Raw genomic sequence first — 22689 nt, forward strand, 5'->3', positions numbered from 1 at the left:
TGTCATTCATTTCTGTGGCTTCTGTTTAATGTTGGTTACTCTCAAATCAACATTGACCTCACTCCTGAGTTTCATTCCTTAATTGGTTTTTCTTTCTTCTCTCTCCAGTTAGTTATTAAATTTACTATTTCTGTTATCTCTCACACTCTTCTCCTTTATGCTTATTGCTTTTGGTTTAGTGTAGATTCTTCTCTCTTTTTTTGTGATATCTGACCTTATTTGTTACTCTTAGACATCTTATTTTTGACTGGACTCAGAGGTAGAAGCTTTCAGAGAGGACAGCCTCCCTCTCTTGGTAGTCTCTTCCTGGCATTTTTCTTTGGCCTCCTTCATTCTCTTGGCCAAAAGTTTAGCATATTCTGCAGCCTTTCTTTATTTTTCTTGGCACACTGTTCCTTCAGAGCAATATGCTGATGTTTGTGTTGCAGAACACGTGGAATAACAAACACTGAATCTTGTGTGCCTTGGTCCTAGGTTACTTACCCTCTTTGTTTATGGGCTTTCTCACAACACACTGGTGGACATGATCTTCTCTAGAGAGATTGAAAAGTTTGTGAATTTTAGCTATTTTGGTCCCGAGTCGACGAGGTGCAGTAGTATCAGTGACTTCAGGAATATCCTTCTCTCCCTTTTTTTTTTTTTTTTAAGTAATGACCAAGTTGAAAACACTTAGACTGGTGTCCACAATGCAACCCTGAACAGATTTTCACTTTGTTTCTCCAGTCTTCCTTGGTCTGTAACAGGACTGCCCCTTAGTAGCAGATGGACACGGCCATGGGTGAAGACACCCTGATTCATGGGAGACCTTGTTTGTCATTCCCACCAATGATTTCGACCATATAACACTTCCATTCTTTACCCAGAGCATTAGCAGCAACTTCTGTGTCCATACGCTTCTCATAAAAGGTACAAAGTTTGCATTCATTGTCCACTTCACTGAGTTTCTGGCATCTAGTGGCTGGGAAAGAGATGTTCAGTTTCATCCTGAAGCAGCTGACCAGTTCCGAGGTTCTGCAAAAAAAGAGCTCATCATTTTTTTCTTAAATTAGTTTAGAAACCTCCTGATCAGTCTCTTAACTCCATTCTTAACTTTTCCCAATCCATTCTCCAGGGACTGTCAAAATAGTTTATATAAAAAACATTTGATCATTTTATTTGTTTGGTTAAAATGTTAACTTCACATTGCTTGCAAGAGAAAATAAAGTTGAGCGTTCAGGGCTCTTGATGCATCTGTCTCTGCTTCCCTCTCCATCAGAATCTTTAGTTACTTTGCAACAGAATTTCTGACTTCTGCTGTGTGAAATTATCCAGGACTGTTATATTCTCTTGCATGTCTGTGCATCTGCGTGTGCTTTTAATTTCATGTGAAATCCTCTGCATATGTTTGTTCTGTTGGCACACTGCACATCTTTTTAAAGATTTAGCTCGTGTGATTTTTCAGGGAAGGTTTCCTTATCCTTACTACATACTTTCAGACTCCTGATTCTTTGCCTGGATTGGTATATGATTTATTATAGCTTTTATCCCATTGGTGTTTTTAAACATCCTTTTTTTGGATATAATTCACATACAATACAGTTCACTACTTTAGTGTACAGCTCAATGGTTTAGTATATTTAGAGTCGTGCATCTGTTACCACAGTCAATTTTAGAACATTTCATTACCCCGCAAAGAAACCCACACCTTTTAGCCAACACCCCCTAACGTCTCATTTCTCTTCCCCTCCCCTCTGCAACCACTAATCTGCTTTCTGTCTCTATAGATCTGCCTATTCTGTACATTTCATATTAGTGGAATCATTTAATATTTGGTCCCTTGTAATTGGTGTCTTTTTTTTTTTTTTTTTTTTTTTGCGGTACGCGGGCCTCTCACTGTTGTGGCCTCTCCCGTTGTGGAGCACAGGCTCCGGACGCGCAGGCTCAGCGGCCATGGCTCACGGGCCCAGCCGCTCCGCGGCATGTGGGATCTTCCTGGACCGGGGCACGAACCCGTGTCCCCTGCATCGGTAGGCGGACTGTCAACCACTGCGCCACCAGGGAAGCCCTGTAACTGGTGTCTTTAACTTAATGTTGTCAAAGTTCATCTGTGTTGTGGTATACGTCAGTACTTCATTTCTTGTTATTGCCAAATATTCCATTATATGGCTAGACTATATTTTATCCATTCATTAGTTGATGGGTATTTGGGTTGTTTTCACTTTAGCTATTATAAGTAATACTATAATGAGCATTCGTGTAAAAGTTTATGTGCAGACATGTTTTTATTTCTGCTGGATCATATGTTAACTTGGTTTAACTGTTTGAGGAAAAGCCAAAGCTACAGCACCATTTTACATTCCTACCATTGGTGTATGAAGGTTTTAATTTCTCTACATCCTTGCCCACACTTGTTATTGTCTGTCTTTTTGATTATAGCCATCCTAGTGGGTGTGAGCTGGTATCTCATTGTGGTTTTGATTTGCATTTCCTGATGGTTAATGATGTTGAGCAACTTTTCATGTATGTATTAATCACTTGAGTATCTTTGGAAAACTATTCAGATCCTTTGTCCATTTTAAAATTGAGTTGTGATAGTTCTTTGTATATTCTAGATACAAGCCCCTTAGCAGATACGTATATGATTTACATAAATTTTCTCCCATTCTGTTGGTAGCTGTTACACTTTCTTGATGTTACCCTTTGAAGCGCGAACGTTTTTTGTTTTTGTTACAAATCCCCACTTACCCTTGTTGTATTCAGAGTTGAGCCCAGTCTCTCTCCTCTATTGCTGTAGTCTTGACACTTAAAGGGGTCCAGAATAAGCTATCATGGCATAAAAATTATTTTGAGAAGAAGGCGTTTGAGTTCCTGAAATCTCCTATCTGCCTAAAAGCATAGCTTCCCCAAAGAACTCAATTGTCATAAATACCCTTCCTGGAGCAGCCAGGGAAGATTGACTCTTATCACTGGAGATGAGAAGTCTCCACACCACACCTAAACAGACATTGTCACAAAACTTCCCTGTCTCCCATTTGTTCTTGTCAGGGCCCATTTATCTTTTCAAAAAGTCATTTGTTTTCCTATCAATGCCCTTCTCCTACTAAGATGCTATATAAGCCTCAGATTTTAAATGTCTCCTTGAGTCACATTTTTCTGTGAACTCCTATACATCCATACATGAATAAAAATCTGTCTTTTGCTAATCTCTTGTATGGGAGGAAACAATCTGTTTCCTCTATCCATCCTAAATTCATTGGCTGGGACCCTACAAATTAGACTGACAAAAGAACAATGCGTTTTTAGAGAACCGACAAGGTGAAGAAAAAGGACATTGAGCTTCTAAGGGTGGCAAACTGTGGAAAGTTCAATATATGGGGAATTAATGGAAGATAAGGGCTGCTTAGTAAAGTTAAAATGTTTAAAAAATTGAGACTTCCCTGGCGGTCCAGTGGTTGGGACTTCGCCTTACAGTGCAGGGGGTGCAGGTCCAATCCCTGGTCAGGGAACTAAGATCTCACATGCCTAACGGCCAAAAAAGCAAAACATAAAACAGAAGCAATATTGTAACAGATTCAATAAAGACTTTAAAAATGGTCCACATCAAAAAAATCTTTAAAAAATCTTTAAAAAATTGAGATATGATTGATATATACCGTATTAGTTTCAGGTGTACAACATAATGATTTGGTATTTGTATATATTGTGAAATGATCACCACAATAAGTCTAGTTATAGTTAACATCCATCACCACACCTACACATTTTTTTTTTTATGGAAAGAACTTTTTAAGATTTACTCTCTTAGCAAATTTCAAATATACAATGCAGTATTATTAATTATAGTCACCATGCTGCACTTACATCCCCATGACTTATTTTGTAACTGGAAGTTTGTACTTTTTGACCATGTTCACCCATTTTGTCCGCCTCACCCTCCAGCTCTGGCAGCCACCAATGTAATTTGTTCCCTCTATCTGTGAATTCAGTTTTTTGTTTTGTTTAGGTTCCACATATAAGTGAGATCATACAGTATTTTTCTTTCTCTCTCTGACTTATTTCACTTAGCATAATGCCCTCCAGTTCCACTGTGGTGTTGCAAATGGCAGGATTTCCCTCTTTCATTTAATGGCTGAATAATATTCTATTGGAATTAAATTTGGAATTGAATTCCAGCTTTGTCAATTACAAGAGTTATGACCTGTGGGCTGTGGACATGTTGCTTCTGTTAATCCTTTATAAGCATGAACCTCATATATTTCAGGGGTGCTAGAAAGATGAGTAACACCAAGTACTGAATACGTAAAAGTAATTTATGTAGTTCCTGGCAACTAGATGCTCAATGAATGTTAGTTTTATTCTTTCATTTACTATGTAGTAAATACAATAATTTGGCAATCTAGAAGTAGACTTTTGTTTTCAGAATACTATTTTCATAATGTACTTGCCTGCAGCCAAAGACTTCCTTTGTAGTTACATCTTGAGTTCTAGAAATATTTCAAAATGCTAAGCTAGAACTGGCAATTACATTTTTTATTTAAAATTTGTCCTGAAAAGGACAGATGGAGATCATGCTGTATGTATTGTTTTGCCTTTTCAATTTAATGATGTATTTTGGACTTTGATCTGGGTCAGCACATAAATTGCATCATCACTTTTAGTTTTGTATGTTTATACCAAAAATTGCTTAACTTTACTGTTGTAGGACATGTAATTTTACATACTTTTCTGTCACACTGATCTCTGAATGTAAATATATTTTAAAAAAATGTAGCCCATGTTGCCATTTCCTGGTGTCTTGGGGTTCACACTGGCATGTGGAGAAGACACAGTCAAGGAACTGGGATAGAATTAGAGTCAAGAGCAGTAATGGAACCATACCGAAAGCCTTCTCTACTTTGGGATTACTATTTATTTCCCCAAGACAATAAACTCTTTTTTATTGTTGAATGTAGTTGGACTAGGAAATTTTGTTCCTTGACACTTCATGAATCCAAATGGATACTGTGAGCACTCTTTGTTTTTTTTTTAATTTATTAATTTATTTATTTTTGGCTGCGTTGGGTCTTTGTGCTTCATGTGGGCTTTCTCTAGTTGCGGCGAGCGGGGGCTACTCTTGGTTGTGGTGTGTGGGCTTCTCGTTGCGGTGGCTTCTCTTGTTGCGGAGCACGGGCTCTAGGCACACGGGCTCCAGTGGTTGTGGCGCGAGGACTCAGCAGTAGTGGCGCCCAAGGGCTTAGTTGCTCCACAGCATGTGGGATCTTCCCGGACCAGGGCTCGAACCCGTGTCGCCTGCATTGGCAGTTGGATTCTTAACCACTGAACCACCAGGGAAGTCCCTGTGAGCACTCTTATCTTGCACTTGTCTAAGTGGAAATGCTCTCGTGTTTTGTTAACTAAGTTTAATTATTTGCTCTTCTGAAAGGTACTGTTCATTATATTAAAGAATCTCTCCTCTTTTCCTGTTTGTTCTAAGAGAGATTTATATAAATCAGGAATAGGGAGTAGTTTAATTTAGATGATCTTGTGTTTTTTTTTTCTTTTGCTTGTCAATATAATTCATTCATTAATAGATTCTCTGATGTTGACAGTCTTTGCAGAGAGAACTCGTTTGCAAGAGAGAGATTGTACATTAGTGAGAAGTGAAATCATGTGCTTTTTTTTTTTTTTTTTTTTTTTTTTGCGGTACGCGGGCCTCTCACTGCTGTGGCCTCTCCCATTGTGGAGCACAGGCTCTGGACGCGCAGGCTCAGTGACCATGGCTCATGGGCCTAGCCGCTCCGCGGCATGTGGGATTTTCCCGGACCGGGGCACGAACCCGTGTCCCCTGCATCGGCAGGTGGACTCTCGACCACTGCGCCACCAGGGAAGTCCTCATGTGCATATTTATTATTTGTCTCAGCTAAAACAAATTCCTGACTTATGGTTGAACCACCTGTGTATCAGTACCTCTGGCTTGGAGAATTGCCATATCCCCATCAGCTTAAATCTGTTTTACTGTAAACCATGTATTTACTCTTTAGGGAGATGGAGTTACTCTGATTAGGGCAGTTAGGGCCTATTTAATGGAGTTAGATATTACTGCTACCCTAAATTCATTGCAGCTACATTATCAAAGAGGGGTGTAATGGTTGTAGGGGAGGCAGGCACATACCCACATTGTTTTGGGTATCTTGACAGTGTGAAAATATGAGATAAGAGATATAAATATCTGAAAGGAAGGGACCAATGTGGCAAACTGGTTAGTTTCTTTCTTGCAAATGGAGCTCAGGTTTGTTACATGTGCTTGGGAGGAGGCTGGTCCCTAGTGAACCACAAGGGTTAAATAAGAGTAGTTTAAACCAACTGTGTCAGTTTCATTTCCCTTGCTGGCATCTGGTTTACTAATGGTGTTATTACCTGTTTCAATTTTTGCTAGTTCATTGTGTGTAAAATCCTTCCTTATTGTGGTCTTAATTTTTATTTTTCTTGTTATAAAGGAGAGAGGGGACACCTTGTCAGATGTTTAATGGATATTTATTCGTCTTTTGTAATGCACCTGATAGTGACACTTTTTTCTGTTTGGTTGTGCTTTTCTTCCCTATTTGTACGTGTTCTTTGTATATTCTAGTTACTAACTTTAAAAAAAAGTTGAGTTGTAAAAATACCTTCTCCCATATTGAGGTATTAATTTTAATGTAGTAAAGGTTATTTATCTTTTATTTCATGGTTTATTTTTTTAATTTATATTTAGTTTGGTTTAAGAAATCTTTCCAGACTTGGGAAATAAAAAATGTCTCTTGTTTTAAACCTTTGTCTTTCATTTCATTTCATTTCACTGGGGATGCTTTTTTTTTTTTTTTATCAGTAGTGAGATAGGGATTGAAATCCATTTTTTCTTTTATGAATATTCAGATTCCTTTGTTAAAGAGTCCATCTTTTCTGCATTGATCTGCAAAACTAACTCTATCACAATCAAGTTACCATATGTGTGTAGGTCTATTTTTAGACTCATTTCTGTTCCATGATCTATATGTCTGTCCTCACTGTAATAACTTATGCTTTCTGTTAGGGCAAATTCCTCCCCACTTCATTTTTCATGTGCGTTTTAGCTTTTTGCACATCTGAATAATTTTAAAATCTGGTGCTAAGGTCTTTCAGGTGCTCTGTTGACTTATTTATCTATAAGATACTTTGGGGGAGAATTGCTGTCTTTATGATATGAACATAGTATATCTTTGTAAGCATTTAGATTTTATATTATGTTTTTTAGTAAGGTGTTACAGTTTTTCATCATATAGGTCTTAAACATGTTTGGTTAGATCTTTAAAATGTACCTTGAAATATTTTTTTTATTTTACATTTTCAGTTGCTTTGGCTGGTGTATGGAAATGCAGTAGATTTTTGCATACTAATCTGCCTACCTTATTAAGCTTTTTGTTTTCCAATATTTTGCTGTTTATGAGTTTCTACATAGCAAATTATATCACCTGCATATAATGAGACTAGTTTCTTTCTAATCCTTATACACTGATTTCCTTTTCTTAGTGTACTAGCTAGAATCTTCTGGTAAATATTACAGAGCAGTAGTGGTAGTGGAATTCTTATTTTTTGGCTTTAGAGGGAATACTTGATACGTTTCACCATTAAGAATGATGTTTGTTGTTGGTTTTTGGTAGATAACCTTTATTTAGGTAAGCTTATTTTCTTTTTTTGTATATTTAGCAAATGTGCATTGATTTCTGCATGTGTTGAGATAGTTCTCTTTCTTCCTAGAGTGTGTTGATGTGGTAGATGATGTTGATAGATTTTTCTGGTTATAAACCAACCTGGCATTATTAGGATAAACCCAAGTTGGTCATAAGATAGCTACACTGTCCACTATAGAAGCCACTAGCCCCATGTGGCAGTTTAATTTTAATGAGAATTAAGCAAAATTAAAATCCAGTTTCTTAGGCATACCAGCCACATTTCAAGTGTTAATTGTAGCTAGCGGCTATGATATTGGACAGTGCAAATTATAGAACGTTTCCATTGCAGGAAGTTCTGTTGAGCAGTGCTGTGATATAGCTGTCTTTTAAGATACGTTGCTGGAGTTATGTGGTTAATCCATGTATGTATGTTTGCTTATGAGTTTTTGTAGTATTTTTTGATTTTCATGTCAGAGTTTTATTAGTTTCACAGAAAGATGGAAAATATTCTCTTTGTGTCTGTTTTCTGGAAGCTTTTGTGTAAGATGGAACCATTCTGTTCTTTGAAAATTTGAAACAGCTCGTTAAGCCTGATGTTTCGTTTGTGGGAAGATTTCAATTTTCAGTTTCTTTAATGATTACTGGTATATTTAGATTTTTAAATTTCTTCTAGGATAAGGTTTTGTTATTTATGTTGTTTTTCTAGGAAATTATGTCACCTGAGTTGCCAGATTTATTGGCATAAAGCAGGGGTCAGCAAAGTATTGCCCACGGACTGCCTGCCTCTTTTTGTAAATAAAGTTTTATTGGAATGCAGCCACACCCATTCATATTGTCTGTGATTGCTTTAGTGCTGTAAGTGCAGAGTTAGGAAAGAAGGTATGAGCCATAATCCAACAGCATTTATTGTCTAGTCTTTTAAGAAAATGTTTGCCAATCCTTGGCTTAAAGTATTCTTATCATGCTTTTAATACCCATACTAATGTCTGTAGTTACATTCTTTTTTTATTCCTGATGTTAATTTTACAAGTTTCTATTCTGGATCAGCCTTATCAATTTTTGGCTGTTTAGATGTATTCTCCTAATTAACTTCTGCTCTTTATTATTTTTTTTTCTCTATTCTTTGGGTTCATTTTTGTTTTATTCTTATTTTCTTTTCCTGGCTCCTTAGGTTTCATGCTTAACTTCTTTATTTTAACCCGATTTTTCTTTTCAGTATAAACATAAAAGGCTCTCAATTTTCCTTTCTATACTACTTTCCCTAATTACTACAAGTTTTATATCTATTTTTCTTACATCTCTGTTATAATTATTACTTGTGTGTTTTTACATTTCCTAACACATGGACATATTTATCTTTTTGTTTTCTACTGATTGATGACATTTTAGTCAGAATGATGTGGTCGGTGAGATTTGGATTCTTTTGAATTTGTTGTATGCCAGATTGTGCTTAATTTTTGTAAGTGTTATATATTGTGCTTGAGAAGAATGTGTAAGGGTGCAGGGTTCTATAAATGACCAACAAGTCAAGCTTGTTAATTATCTTATTTAAGTTTTCTATATCTTTGTTAATTTTTCTAGTGTATAATATATCAGTAGTGGAAAAGGTGTTAAAACTCTTTGTACTCTGTTCATAGATATGTCCGTTTATCCCTGTGGTTTTATCAATTTTTGCTGTATTTTAAAGTCATTTAACAGTCCATATAAATTTAAAATTACCCTCCTGGTGATTTCACTATTTTAATTATTTTGTGATGACTTCTTTATGATGATGTCTTATAACTCTTTATGTTTTAGAATCTGTTTGGTCTGATAATAATGTAGGTGCCCACTTTTCTTTTTCTTGTATTTTCCATTTTCTGTTTGCCCAACCTTTCCCTTTTCTTTGCTTGCTTTTTTTTTTTTTTTTTGTGGTACGTGGGCCTCTCACTGTTGTGGCCTCTCCCGTTGTGGAGCACAGGCTCCGGACGCGCAGGCTCAGCAGCCATGGCTCACGGGCCTAGCCGCTCTGCGGCATGTGGGATCTTCCCAGACCGGGGCACGAACCCATGTCCCCTGCATCGGCAGGCGGATTCTCAACCACTGCGCCACCAGGGAAGCCACTGCTTGCTTTTATTTATTTTTAAAGATTTATTTTTATTTTACCACAATCCATTTCTTTTTTTTTCTTTTTTATTAAGGTTTCTTTTAATTGAATAAATTTGATATGTAACATTGTGTAAGTCCGAGGTGTACAGCATATTACTTTGATACATTCATATACTGTAATATGATTGTTGAAGTAGTGGTACTAATCACATTGCATAATTATAGTACAGCATTATTGTCTGTATTATTCTGTGCGTAGATCTATATGGCTTATTTACTACTTGTTACAAGTTTGTACCCCTGAACACCATTAGTCTTATCCACCATTCTTTCTACCCCATGCATCCCCTGGCAACCACCATGTTACTGTGTTTTTTATAGGTTTAACTTTTTGGATTCCACTTATAAGTGGTAACATGTCTTTCTCTGATTTACCTCACTTAACATAATGTGCACAAGTTCCATCCATGTTGTTGCAATGGCGGGATAACCTCCTTTCTCATGGTTGAGTAATATTCCTTTGTGTATATATACCACCTCTATTTTATCCATTTATCCATTGATGGCCTTTGGGGTTTTTTAGTATCCTGGCTATTGTGAATAATACTGTGATAAACATGAAAGTGCATGAATTTCGTCAAAATCCTGTTTTCGTTTCCTTTGAGTATATACTCAGAAGTGTAATTGCTGGATTGTATGGTAGGTCTATTTTTATTTTTTTTTGAGGAACAGCCATGTTGTTTTTATTGAACAACCATGTTGTTTTCCATAGTGCTTGGACCAATTTACATTCCCACCAACAATTTATAAGAGTTCCGTTTTCACCACATCTTCCCCAGCACTTGTTGTCTCATCTTCTTGGTGATGGCCATTCTAACATGTGTGAGGGGATATCTCATTGTGGTATTGATTTGTATTTCCCTGATGATTAGTGTGATGTCAAGCATCTCTTCATATGCCTGTTGACCATTTTGATGTTCTTTTTGGGAAAATATCTATTTCTTCTGCCCATTTTTTAATTGGATTTATTTTTGTTATTAAGTTCTTTACATTTTGTATATTAACTCAGTATCCAGTATATGGTTTGGGTAAATTTTCTCTGTGTACGGTTTTTGATTTTGCTGTTTCTTTTGCTGTGCAGAAGCTTTTGAGTTTGATGTCGTCCCATTTGTTGATTTTTTGGTTTTGCTGTTTGTGTTTTTGGTGAAGTCTAAAAATTCATTGCCAAAACCATTATTGGTGAGCTTCCTCCCTACATTTTCTTCTAGAAGTTTAATGGTATCAGGTCTTGTGTTTGTCTTTGATCCACTTTGAGTTAATTTTTGTGAGTGGAGTTAGACTGAGGTCCAGTTTCTTTGTTCTGCATGTATTTCTCCAGTTTTCCCACCATCATTTGTTGAAGAGACTGTTCTTTCCCTGTTGGGTATTTTCAGGTCCCTTGGTGAATATCTGTTGAGCTTATATGCTGGGGTTTAATTCTGGGCTCCTTATTCGTTGGCTGTTGTGTCTATTTTTGTGCTTGTATCATACTGTCTTTATTACTATGGCTTGTGGTATAGTTTGAAATCTGGAAGTTTGATCTCTCTGGCTTTGCTCTTTTTTTCTCAGAATTGCTTTGACTGGGATCTTCTGTGGGTCCCACAAATTTTAGGATTACTTCCTCTATTCCTATGAAGAATGGCCTTTTATTTGATGGGGATTGTGTTGAAGCTGTAGATAGCTTTGGTTAGTGTGGCCATTTTAACAATGTTCTTTTGTTTCATGAGTGTGGGATATCTTTCCATTTATCTATGTCTTTAATTTCTTTTAGCAGTCTTGCGGTTTTCATTATACAGATCTTTCACTTCCTTGGTTTAATTTATTTGTAAATATTTTATTATTTTTGATGCTATGGTAACCTAGATAGTTTTCTTTCTTTTTCAAATGCTCCATCATTAGCGTAAAGGACTGCAACTGATTTCTGTATGTTGATTTTGTATTCTGCACTTTACTGAAATTGTTGACTAATTCCAACAGTTTTTTTATTTTTTTATTTTTTTGGATTCTATGTGTAACATCATATCAGCAAATAGCAACAGTTTTACTTTGTTTCTAATTTGGATGCCTTTTATTTGTTGGTCTTGTGCAACTATTTTATCTAGTACTTCTGGTAATATACTGATTAGGAGTGGTGAGAGTGGGCATCCTTGTCTTGTTTTGGATCTTAGGGGAAACACTTTCAACTTCTCTCCATTGACTATATGGCCTTTATGTTGAGGTATAGTCCTCCATACCCAATATGTTGGGGGTTTTCCTCATGAAAGAATTTTGCATTTTGTCAGTAATTTTTCTGCAAATATTGAGATGATCATGTGATTTTTGCCCTTTATTTTATTGATGTGATGTATTACACTTATTGATGTACATACATTAAGTCATCCTTTGCATATCAGGGATAAATCCCACTCGCTCATGGTGTAGTACGCCTTTGCATGTATTCTTGAATTTGGTTGTTAATATATTGTTGAGAATTTTTGCTTCTCTATATTCATCAGGAATATTGGTCTATATATTTTTTTCCTGTGGTATCCTTATCTGGTTTTGGTATCAAGGTAATGCTGGCTTCATAGAATGAGTTAGGACATTTTCCTTCCTCAGTATTTTGGAAGAGTTTGAGGAGGATTGGTGTTAATTCTTCAGTGAAGATGTCTGGTTCTGGAGTTTTCTGTATTGGGAGGTTTTTTGTTTTGTTTTGTTTTGTTTTTTGCGGTACGTGGGCCTCTCACTTTTGTGGCCTCTCCCGTTGCAGAGCACAGGCTCCAGACGTGCAGCCTCAGCAGCCATGGCTCACGGGCCGAGCCACTCCGTGGCATGTAGGATCTTCCCGGACCGGGGCACGAACCCGTGTCCCCTGCATCGGCAGGCGGACTCTCAACCACTGCGCCACCAGGGAAGCCCTGTATTGGGAGATTTTTGATTACTGATTCAATCTCTTTCCTCATTGTTGGTCTGTTCAGATTTCCTGTTTCTTGATTCAGTCTTGGCAGGTTGTATGTTTCTAGAAATGTATCCATTTCTTCTACGTTATGTTGGCATAAAATTGTTCATAGTAGTCACAGTTTTATGTACTTCTGTAACATCAGTTGTAGTATTTCCTTTTTTGTTTCTAATTTTGAGTCCTCTTTTTTTTTTCTTAGTCTAGCTAAAGGTTTGTCAATTTTGTTTATCTTTTTGAAGAACCAGGTCTTAGTTTCATTGATCCTATTGTTTTTTCTGGTCTCCATTTTATATTATTTATATTATTTCCTTCCTAACTTTGGATTTAATTTGTTCTTTTTCTAGTTCCTTAAGTGTAAAGCTAGGTTATTTATTTGAGATCTTTCTAATTTCTTAGTATTTGCATTTATTGCTATAAATTTTTCTCTCAGAACTGCTTTTGCTGCATCCCACAATATTTGATGTGTCTTTTTTGCATTTTCATTTGTGTTGAGAATTTTTATTTCCCTTTTGATTTCTTTGTTGACCCAGTGGTTTTTTAGAAGTGTATTGTTTAGTAGCTACATATTTGTAGGTCTTCTCAATTTTTTCTTGTTTATTTCTAATTTTATATCATTGTGGTCAGAAAAGACAGTTGGTGTGGTCTTAGTCTTCTTAAATTTGTCGATATTTGTTTTGTGGCCTAAGGTAGGATCTGTTGTGGAGAATGTTCCATGTGCATTTAAAAAGAATGTGCATTCTGCTGCTATTGGATGGATTGTTCTCTATATGTCTTTTAAGTCCATTTGTTCTAGACAGTGGTTCAATTCCAGTGTTACCTAGCTGATTTTCTGTCTGGATCATCTATCCATTACTGTTGGGGGGCTACTGAAGTTCGTTACTGTATTGTCCCTTTCTCCCTTAAGATTTATTAGTATTTGTTTAACGTGTCCTGTGCTTAAATGTTGGGGTTGTATATATTTACTTTTGTTATGCTTTCTTGAAATACTGATCCCTTTATCATTATGTAATGACCTTTGTCGTCTCTTGTTACACTTTTGGCTTGAAGTCTACTTTGCCTGACATAAGTATGGCTACACCTACCTTCTTTTGGTTTCTATGTGCTTGGAATATCATATTCTGTCTTTTCACTCTGAGTCTACATGTGTCTTTAAAGCTGAAATGAGTCTCCAGTAGGTGGAGTATAGTTGGGTCTTGTTTTTTTTTTTTTTTTGCGGTACGCGGGCCTCTCACTGTTGTGGCCTCTCCCGTTGCGGAGCACAGCCTCTGGACGCGCAGGCTCAGTGGCCACGGCTCACGGGACCAGCCGCTCCGCGGCATGTGGGATCCTCCCAGACCAGGGCACGAACCCGTGTCCCCTGCATTGGCAGGCGGACTCTCAACCACTGCACCGCCAGGGAAGCCCTGGGTCTTGTTTTTTTATCCATCCAGCTATTATGTGTCTTTTGGTGGGTGAGGTCGGTCCATTTACGTTTAGGGTGATTATTGACATGTAAAGATTTACTACCTCCATTTTATGTTTTGCCTTCTGGTTATTTTGTCTTTCCATTTCCTGTCTTTCTGTTTTTGTCTACCTTTGTATGTAGTGGTTTGCCATGGCGATTTGCTCAGTCACCCCTCCCCCCCCTTTTTATGATTTGTGTCTCTGCTCTAGATTTTTGCTTGGTGGTTACCATAAGGTTTACGTAACCCACTTCTTAAGTAAATGGTCCTTTTTCTGTGGATAGCAACTTATTTTCACTCACCTATAAAGGTTTCAGCCTTTTACTCTTTCTTCTTTATAATTTTGATGTCACAAATTATCTTTTCATATTGTGATTTCATTACCAAGTTGTAGTAGCTATACTTATTTTTAATGTTCTTTTCCTTTAACCTTGATGCTATAATCGAGACTTTTATATATTTTTGTAAAAAAAGTAAAAGTTTTCTAATTCTGTTTATCACCTTAGAGTTTTGTGTACTTTTGTCTTTTTGTTTCAGTTTAAATTGCTCATCCCAACATTTCTCGTAAGGCAGGTCTAATGGTGGTGACCTCACTTTTGTTTGTCTGGGAAAGCTTTTATGTCTTCTTCATATCTGAAAGGTAATTTTGCTGGATAGAGTATTCTTAGCTGGCAGTTTTAATGTTTCAATACTTTGTCATTCCATTCTCTCCTGGCCTGTGTAGTTTCTGTTGAAAAATCTGCTGATAGCTTAATTGGGGTCAGAGAGGGGGTTCCCATCTTTTTTTTTTCCCTGGCTGCCCTTAAAGTTTTTTATCATTGACTTGAGAATTTTAACATAATGTGTCTGGAGAAGGTCTTTTTGCATTGAGATAATAAGGTGTTGTATTAGCTTCATGGACTTGTTTTATCCAGTTCTTTCCCCAGGCTTGGGAAGTTCTCAGCTATTATTTCTTCAAATATAATTTCTATTACCTTTTCCCTCTGTTTTTTTGGTACATCTGTTAATCTTACATTGCTTCTCCTAATCGAGTCTGATATTTCTCATAGGGTTTCTTCAGTTTTTTTTTTTTTTTTTTTTTTTTTTTTTTTCTTTTTGCGGTATGCGGGCCTCTCACTGTTGTGGCCTCTCCCGTTGCGGAGCACAGGCTCCGGACGCGCAGGCCCAGCGGCCATGGCTCACGGGCCCAGCCGCTCCGCGGCATATGGGTTCCTCCCAGACCGGGGCACGAACCCGTATCCCCTGCATTGGCAGGCGGACTCTCAACCACTGCGCCACCAGGGAGGCCCGTTTCTTCAGTTTTTAAAAATCTTAGTTCCTTCTCCTCTTCACCTGAATTGTCTCTGTTCCTATCCTCAACGTCACTTACTCTCTCTTCATCTGATCTGCTTTATTTCCATTGCTTTCTAATGCATTCTTCATCTCATTTATTGAGTTCTTCAGCTCCAGAAGTTGTTTGGTTCTTTTTTAGAATTTCAGTCTTTTTTGGTAACATACTACTGTTCATCAATTTTATTCATCAAGTTGTTAATATTGCTTTTTTTTGCATTTTCTTATAGCTTGTCAAATTTCTCCATAATAGCTGTTTTGAATTCTTTATCAGTCAGATCACACTATTGCATGTATTTGTGTTTGTTGCTGGAAAATTGTCATTCTTTTTGTGATACAGAGTTCCTTTTTTTTTTCATATTGTTTGATGACAAGTGTTTCTGTCATTGCATTTGAAGTAGTGAACACCTTATTTAGGCAAGGCTTTGTTTATTTTGAGTCTGACAGTTCAGTAGGTTGGTAATTAGGAGTCTTTTGTTTTCTAGGTGGTGCTATATAGCACAAGTTTTTGTTTTTTCTTACCACCACTGACTCTTGGCTAAGGTTGGGAGCCTGTGCATAAAAAAAGCTGGCGGAGAAAAAGGAGTGGCGGCAGAGTGGGAAGAGGTGTGTGCTCAGCACTTGGGGCTTTGAGGGTGCCCACAGCCCAGTAGGGTGATCCTGGAGTTGGGGTAGCAGGGGTTGGGGGGGTGCACAGAGGTCCATGGGTCCACATATCTTGCCAGAATTTCAGGGCAGATAGCAGGATACACTTTCCCTCAGTTTTCTTTGCCATCTTCCCTTTTGTGTCCCTACCCGCAGTCACTGTGGTCTCCCCTCAGAACAATGGGTTCCTCCAGCTGCAGAGGCTGGGCAGACCTTTACCTTCTCTGCCAGAAAGGTCTTGCTGACCTTCTGTTGGACCTGCTGCCACTCCCCTTGCTTCCCAGCCTCCTGCAAGGTCCTGTCCACTCACTGTTGGGTGAACGGATGTTTGGATCTCTTGGATGTCCTGCTGTGCTGTGCAGAGGTGCTTTTTTTGGGTTATGGATGTTCTGATTAGTTGTAAATAGAAGGGGAGTGATAAGAGGAATGACTCATGCCACCACGATGCTGATGTCACCCTCCATTTCTTATTTCTTTTTGGTATGGAAGTCTCTTTTTATAAAAAATTGGTACCCTGGAAATTCTATCTTGCATACTTAAAGTTAATTTTAAGATGAATACCTTAGCCTTTTTCAAAGATGACGCAAAAAGTCTCTTTTACTCTGATCAACACCCCCCCCCCAACTTTCATGATAATGTTGCCCAGCATTTTAGGCAAATGAGACTTGTTACTGTGTACAGTGCTTGTTTGTATTCTGCTTTCACGTTTACAGTTTCTTCTTTCTTTTTCTTTTTTGTTAAAGGTGATTTTAAGATTCTATTTATTTATTTAGGCCGTGCTGCACGGCTTGTGGGATCTTAGTTCTCCGACCAGGGATTGAACCTGTGCCCCCTGCATTGGAAGCTCAGAGTCCTAACCACTGGACTGCCAGGGAATTCCCCTACAATTTCTTTTTTTTTTTAAATTTCTCCTACCAGGATTTCACAGTTCTCTCTGTATCTTTCAGTATCTCTTAATTTCCGTTTAAATTTCTTTTCTGTTTGTCTCTTAGCCCTGCATTTTAGGTAGTTTCTTCAAATTGCTAATTTTTATGACTCTATCCATCTTTAATCTGTTTAACTGGTCCAGTGAGATTTTGAAATCAGCCATTACTTTTCATTACAGTTTTGTGGTTTCCTCCCCCTGCCCCAGTCTTTCTGGTTATTCTCAGCAGCCTCTTCTTGCTAGCATATTTTGTAATTTCATTTTAAAAAACTTCTTCAACATTTCATCCATGTCTTACCTTTTGGTGATTAAATTTTAATATCTGAATTCAGTGGTGCATGCATCTCACATGTGGTGTTCATTTGCTTATGTGTTTGGTGATCCTTGAGTAGGACTCAAGTTTTGTTGAGCTTAATACTTGGGAAACTTGGGAGACTACATTGAGAAGGTTTTTTTTAAGCCCACAGAGGATTTGCTTTTGTATCTGCTAAGATACAGGATTTATTATATTCTGGGAACTTTCTAGGGTTCATGCTTAAAGGATGACTCTCAGGTTCAGCTTTCCTCCTTATAACTGGCATAGTGCTGGTATGGACATTTACCCTCTTGCATCTCCATGTGCATACTGCCTACTGCCTACTGCCCACTGCCCAAGTTTCAACTCATTCCATTTTTATGGGGATGGAGAGGTGGGGAGCATGGAAGTGATGGAGCATGGAAATGTCCTTGTATATTTTTCTTTGTATGAGTTCAGCAATATGATAACAGTTTTCTACTGGATCAGTTGGGTCCTTCATAATATATAGACTATATTGATATGGATGTTCAGTTTTTTCAGTTGTGCTTTTTGGGCTCTTCACTGCTTCTGGTGATATTTAGTTCTCTCTCCCCTCATCCCTTCCAGTTTGGACTATCACACTCTCAAGTCACTAGAATTCTCTTGTTTTATTGTTGCTACTTTTCATACAAGCTTACTTTGTTTATTAAACATACGTATCCACATTTCATTGGCAGTAGTAATTAAAAATTTAAAATGTATTTCTGTTGTGTATTTATATTAACTTTGGCCTTTTTGCTCTGATTCTCATTTCGTGTACCTCTTTTGGACTCTGAGTCTCCTGATGTGCTTGTTGATTTTTCTTTATGCAGTTATATTTGTAAATGGAATTCTAAATTAGTCATTATTGGTAGCAGGTGTGGGCTTCTTTAGCAGTTGTACAAATTAGGATTATTTTGTCTGGATGGGTCCTTCCAAGGGAATGGGTAGCCGTAGTTCTTTCTCTGTGGGTTATCCCTAGTATTGTAATTGAATTGAGACAGGCTTTAAAAATAGGGTTATTTTTAGGGTATGTGGGCTGGGAGCACATTGGTAGGGCTTGTGTCTCCTGTGAACAAGACAGATGGCTGTGAGAGCATTTGGGTCACAAAATCCCAACTTGATTTATCTCGTAGTCTATGCCAAGTCAGGAAAAGCTCAGGTGCAAAGTCTTTACCTATCTTAATTTTGTTTTGGTTTCTGGTGGACTTTCAAAATCCTATCGTTTGGGGCTTCCCTGGTGGCGCAGTGGTTAAGAATCCACCTGCCAACGCAGGGGGTACGGGTTCGAGCCCTGGTCTGGGAAGACCCACATGCTGCGGAGCAGCTAAGCCCGTGTGCCACAACGACTGAGCCTGCGCTCTAGAGCCCACGAGCCACAACTACTGAAGCCTGCGTGCCACAACTACTGAAGCCCGCGCACCTAGAGCCCGTGCTCCGTGACAAGAGAAGCCACTGCAATGAGAAGCTCACGCACTGCAATGAAGAGTAGCCCCTGCTCGCCGCAACTAGAGAAAGCCTGTGCTCAGCAACAAAGACCCAACGCAGCCTAAGATAATAAATAAATAAATAAGTAAATTTACTTTAAAAAAAAATCCCATTGTTTTCTGTGTTCTTTGAGCTGAGGTTATTAACAGGAATTAGGAAAGGAGTTGCTGTAGAGGTAAGAGTATGCTGTTGGAAGATTCTGTTTGCCTGTTTGTTAATTACTGTGGCCCAAACCTAGGGAACTTTTATCTTCCTGTCTTCATTCAGTCCCCCACCCCCTAATTCTGAGTTGGGGTGGTTTACTGAGTCCTGGTTTTGCTTGTGTTGACTATCAGTGTTGTCAGTGATCTTCTGATTTCTAACACTGCTGTCATTTTTTCCCCTTAGTTTTCATTTCTTTGGCCATTTTAATGGATTCGGGGAAGAGGAGAGAGAAATGTTATTATGAAGTTGACCACTGTAAAATCAGAAACTACTAAAAAATATTTAAAGGTTTACTCTTATTTTCAGGTTGAAAAGTTCTTTCTTAACTAGAGATAAGATTTTGATGATTTTATTTTTTTACATTCAGCTCTTATTCATGCAGATTCACTCCTTCCTATTTCCTCCTTTCTCCCCACGTCTTTTCTGTTGTTTTTGTTGGGTTTCCAGCGTGCACTGTGAGGTGGAAATCTTGATGGGTTTTGTTTGTTTGATGTATTATTTCCGAGTAAGAAATTTGTTCTTTCCTTTCTCCTTCTCTCTTAACTCACTTTAAACTATCTATCTATTTATTTATTGCAGGTTGAGAAGTCATTGAGGTAATTTCTTAGGTCAGAGTTTTGTAAACCAAGTTTCAATTTGTATAGAAAATCTCAGAATGAATTACACATAAGAAGAATATTATTTAATGAGATTTTTTTTTAAGAAAGTGTATTTATGTACTGGGTTGTATTGCAATTAAAAAAAGTTTGAAAGTCATTGTCTTAGCTTTGGGCTATGGATTGTACCCTGTGCATCCTTGAATCCATTATTTAAATGAGATCTTCAGTAAACAGGTTGAAGGTCAGGAAAGGCCTTTCCCTCTTCCCTGCAGCAACCTAAAACTATTTGTTGAAGCCTAGTGGTTCCAGTGAATACTGTTACAGGTATGGAGGAGGTAGGCCAGACTGTGGTCCTAGGCTACTCATCAGCTACAAAAGAGACTTCTGCTTTTTAGATATTTTGTAACTTAGAATATACGGTGGGAGATTTTGTTTGAAAATAGAGCTCAGCTGCTAAAGAGTGTTTGAAGACCATTGATAGATAACCAAGGTTTTGAAACTAAATTAGCACTTGTCTTTAAATAAACCAACATAATACAGGCAACATTTGGATATTTTTTTCTTATTTAATCATTGTATTCAACCTTTAGTTTTGTCTCCTGCTTTTCTAGAATGAAATGTGACACTGAGCAACCTGTCAACATCCTAGTCGTTTTTGCCATGTTTTCAGTCTTCACAGTTTATTTTCTTCACCCTGACACCAGTGAAGATAGGATAAAGATATTGCACCTTGGTGCAACTGCAAACGTCTGTGAAAATCCCCTGTAAACATACAGTGAGAGGTTCCCAGAAGTTCTTGGTTCACGGTGCCCTTAGCATTTCATTATTTTTTCATAGAGGCAAAAAATAATATCTAATAGGTACCGATAGTTTAATAAGTATTTATGGCCTAAGAATTGATTTTTTAATTGAAAGAAAAAACATTTCCTTTTTATTATTAAATAACGACAGTTACTTATTGATGGATTATGTGTGTCTGTTGGGCATGTGCAAGTTCTGAAGTCTTAGAATTAGATTAGACACTGCCACCTGCATTTCCTATTTTACATTGATTTCCGTGCAGTACTTTTTATCACATCCACTGCCCTAAACCCAGTTTCTCAAAGATATGGTAACCATCAAAATACATTTAGAATGATCTCATGTTGAAATAGAACTCCTTCGAGCTAGTAGTTCACATGGTGTCTGACAGCTCTTGAGAATAGTTTTGTTTTCCTTGGTAATTAAAAATATCCCACAGTACCTGTGAGTTTGCTATGAAGTCTAGGGTGTTTGAGATGTCTTGGTGCACGGTTTGGTAACTATAGGTGTAGTGCTTTACAGTTTATATAGTGTTTAAGCAAATAGTTACTACCTACATTTTCTATAAGAGAAAATGGAGCCCTCTTTGTAGGATAAACTATAGATATTTTGCACAAGGCTAATCTACTGAGCTGGCTATTTGCATCTAATAAGACAGTCTGTATTTTAAAGTTTATTTCTGATTGGTATTTTAAAAATGTAGTTCATTTTCTGTGAGTTTTTATCCTTTTAGTGGAAGAGAATTGGTTTGCCAGGGGATTGGAAAGAAGTATCTTCTTTCAAAGTGAAAGATAATAAAACCGTTTTCTGTATTGACATTTTTTCTGTTGAAAGCTTGTTTTCCTGAGAAAATTTAAAAGAAAGATCAAAAATTAATTTTCAAGTAAGTAAGTGAGTAACTGCATTAATGGATCTGTGAAGAACAGGTCATATTTAACTGATATTGTTGGAGAGCTGAATAGTAAGAATTGCAGATAACTAGGAGTATGTGATACAGTAGGTTAATAGAATTGTTGAGTTTTAGATCGGAAGAGAGGCGCAATGAGGATGGAGATGAGAACTGGGTCATCTGATGGAATTCATTGCATCTAATTGACTTGAATTCAGTTCACTTCCTTTTAGGAACTTGCAGTGGGAGGTGGAGGGAGATTGGTTGGGAGGGAGGGAGGAAGGAAGAGGAATGCTTTGTGAGAGAGAGATTGTGATTTTATTCTTCTTACAGGCAGAGGTGTCTTTGACAGTTAAGAATGTTTGCATTCTTGGCTCCTGCCACAGTATAAAACATTGAATATCTTTGCCTACTCTTCATTTGAAAGTTCAGTTTTTGTTTGTTTGTTTGTTTTTGCGGTACGCGGCCTCTCACTGGTGTGGCCTCTCCCGTTGCGGGGCACAGGCTCCGGACGTGCAGGCCCAGCGGCCATGGCCCACGGGCCCAGCCGCTCCGCGGCACGTGGGATCCTCCCGGACCGGGGCACGAACCCATGTCCCCTGCATCGGCAGGCGGACTCCCAAGCACTGTGCCACCAGGGAAGCCCTATTCTCTTACTCTTTTCCAGGTTTCTGCTCAAATTGTCGCCTCCCACTTACCCTTTATTTCTAAACAATTCACATTGCCTAACACACACACATACTTAGTTGTTGTCTGTCTCCCTCCAACTTTAAATAAGTTTCATGAGCACAAGAATCTTTGTTTTTCTTTACTTTTGTATCCCCAGTGGCTAGAACAGTGCTGGGGTATGATAACAGATGCTCAGATGTTTGTTGCTGAAAGAGCGAATGGCATGAGCCTGTGTTGTGGCAATTTGTGTTTATTTTGGTGAAGCCCTATGTTTCAGAGATCAGATGTGCAGATGGTAGAGTTGACCACCTCTTGTGAAAATTAAGGCTTTTACCTAAGTCCTTACCTGGATGGTAGCATAAGCTACGAGTGTATCTGTTGGCTAAGCCAGGATTAAAAATATAAATAAATTTGTTTTTTAGCTGCTCTAGAATATGAATCAAGTACCTGAAGTTGTATTCTGTATTGCTCTCCAGACTTGTTTGACCATGGCAATTATCTAAGACGCTCCTTAAAAATGTAGAATCTGAAGTTCCTCCCCAAACCTACTGACTCAAAATTTCTAGAGTATAGATCAGGACATCTTTATTAGAAACAAGTAAACAATGGAATATTACAAGATACAATGGAATATTACTTGGCCATAAAAGAGAACAAAGCAGTGCCATTTG

At 37.8% G+C, this 22689-nt stretch overlaps 1 protein-coding gene and 1 pseudogene across 7 annotated transcripts in view; one reads left to right on the forward strand and one right to left on the reverse strand.

Annotated features, from left to right (window-relative positions):
* Positions 1-22689, forward strand: part of PDS5B (PDS5 cohesin associated factor B) — a 200465-nt gene that overhangs the window by 32450 nt on the left and 145326 nt on the right. The window lies entirely within an intron of this gene.
* On the reverse strand, positions 188-1105 carry LOC308605132 (small ribosomal subunit protein eS6-like; annotated as a pseudogene). Its single transcript has one exon. The product of its transcript is annotated as a small ribosomal subunit protein eS6-like (transcript).

The sequence above is a fragment of the Mesoplodon bidens genome, assembly GCF_964165515.1.
Source record: "Mesoplodon bidens genome assembly, chromosome: 17".
NCBI lineage: Eukaryota > Metazoa > Chordata > Mammalia > Artiodactyla > Ziphiidae > Mesoplodon > Mesoplodon bidens.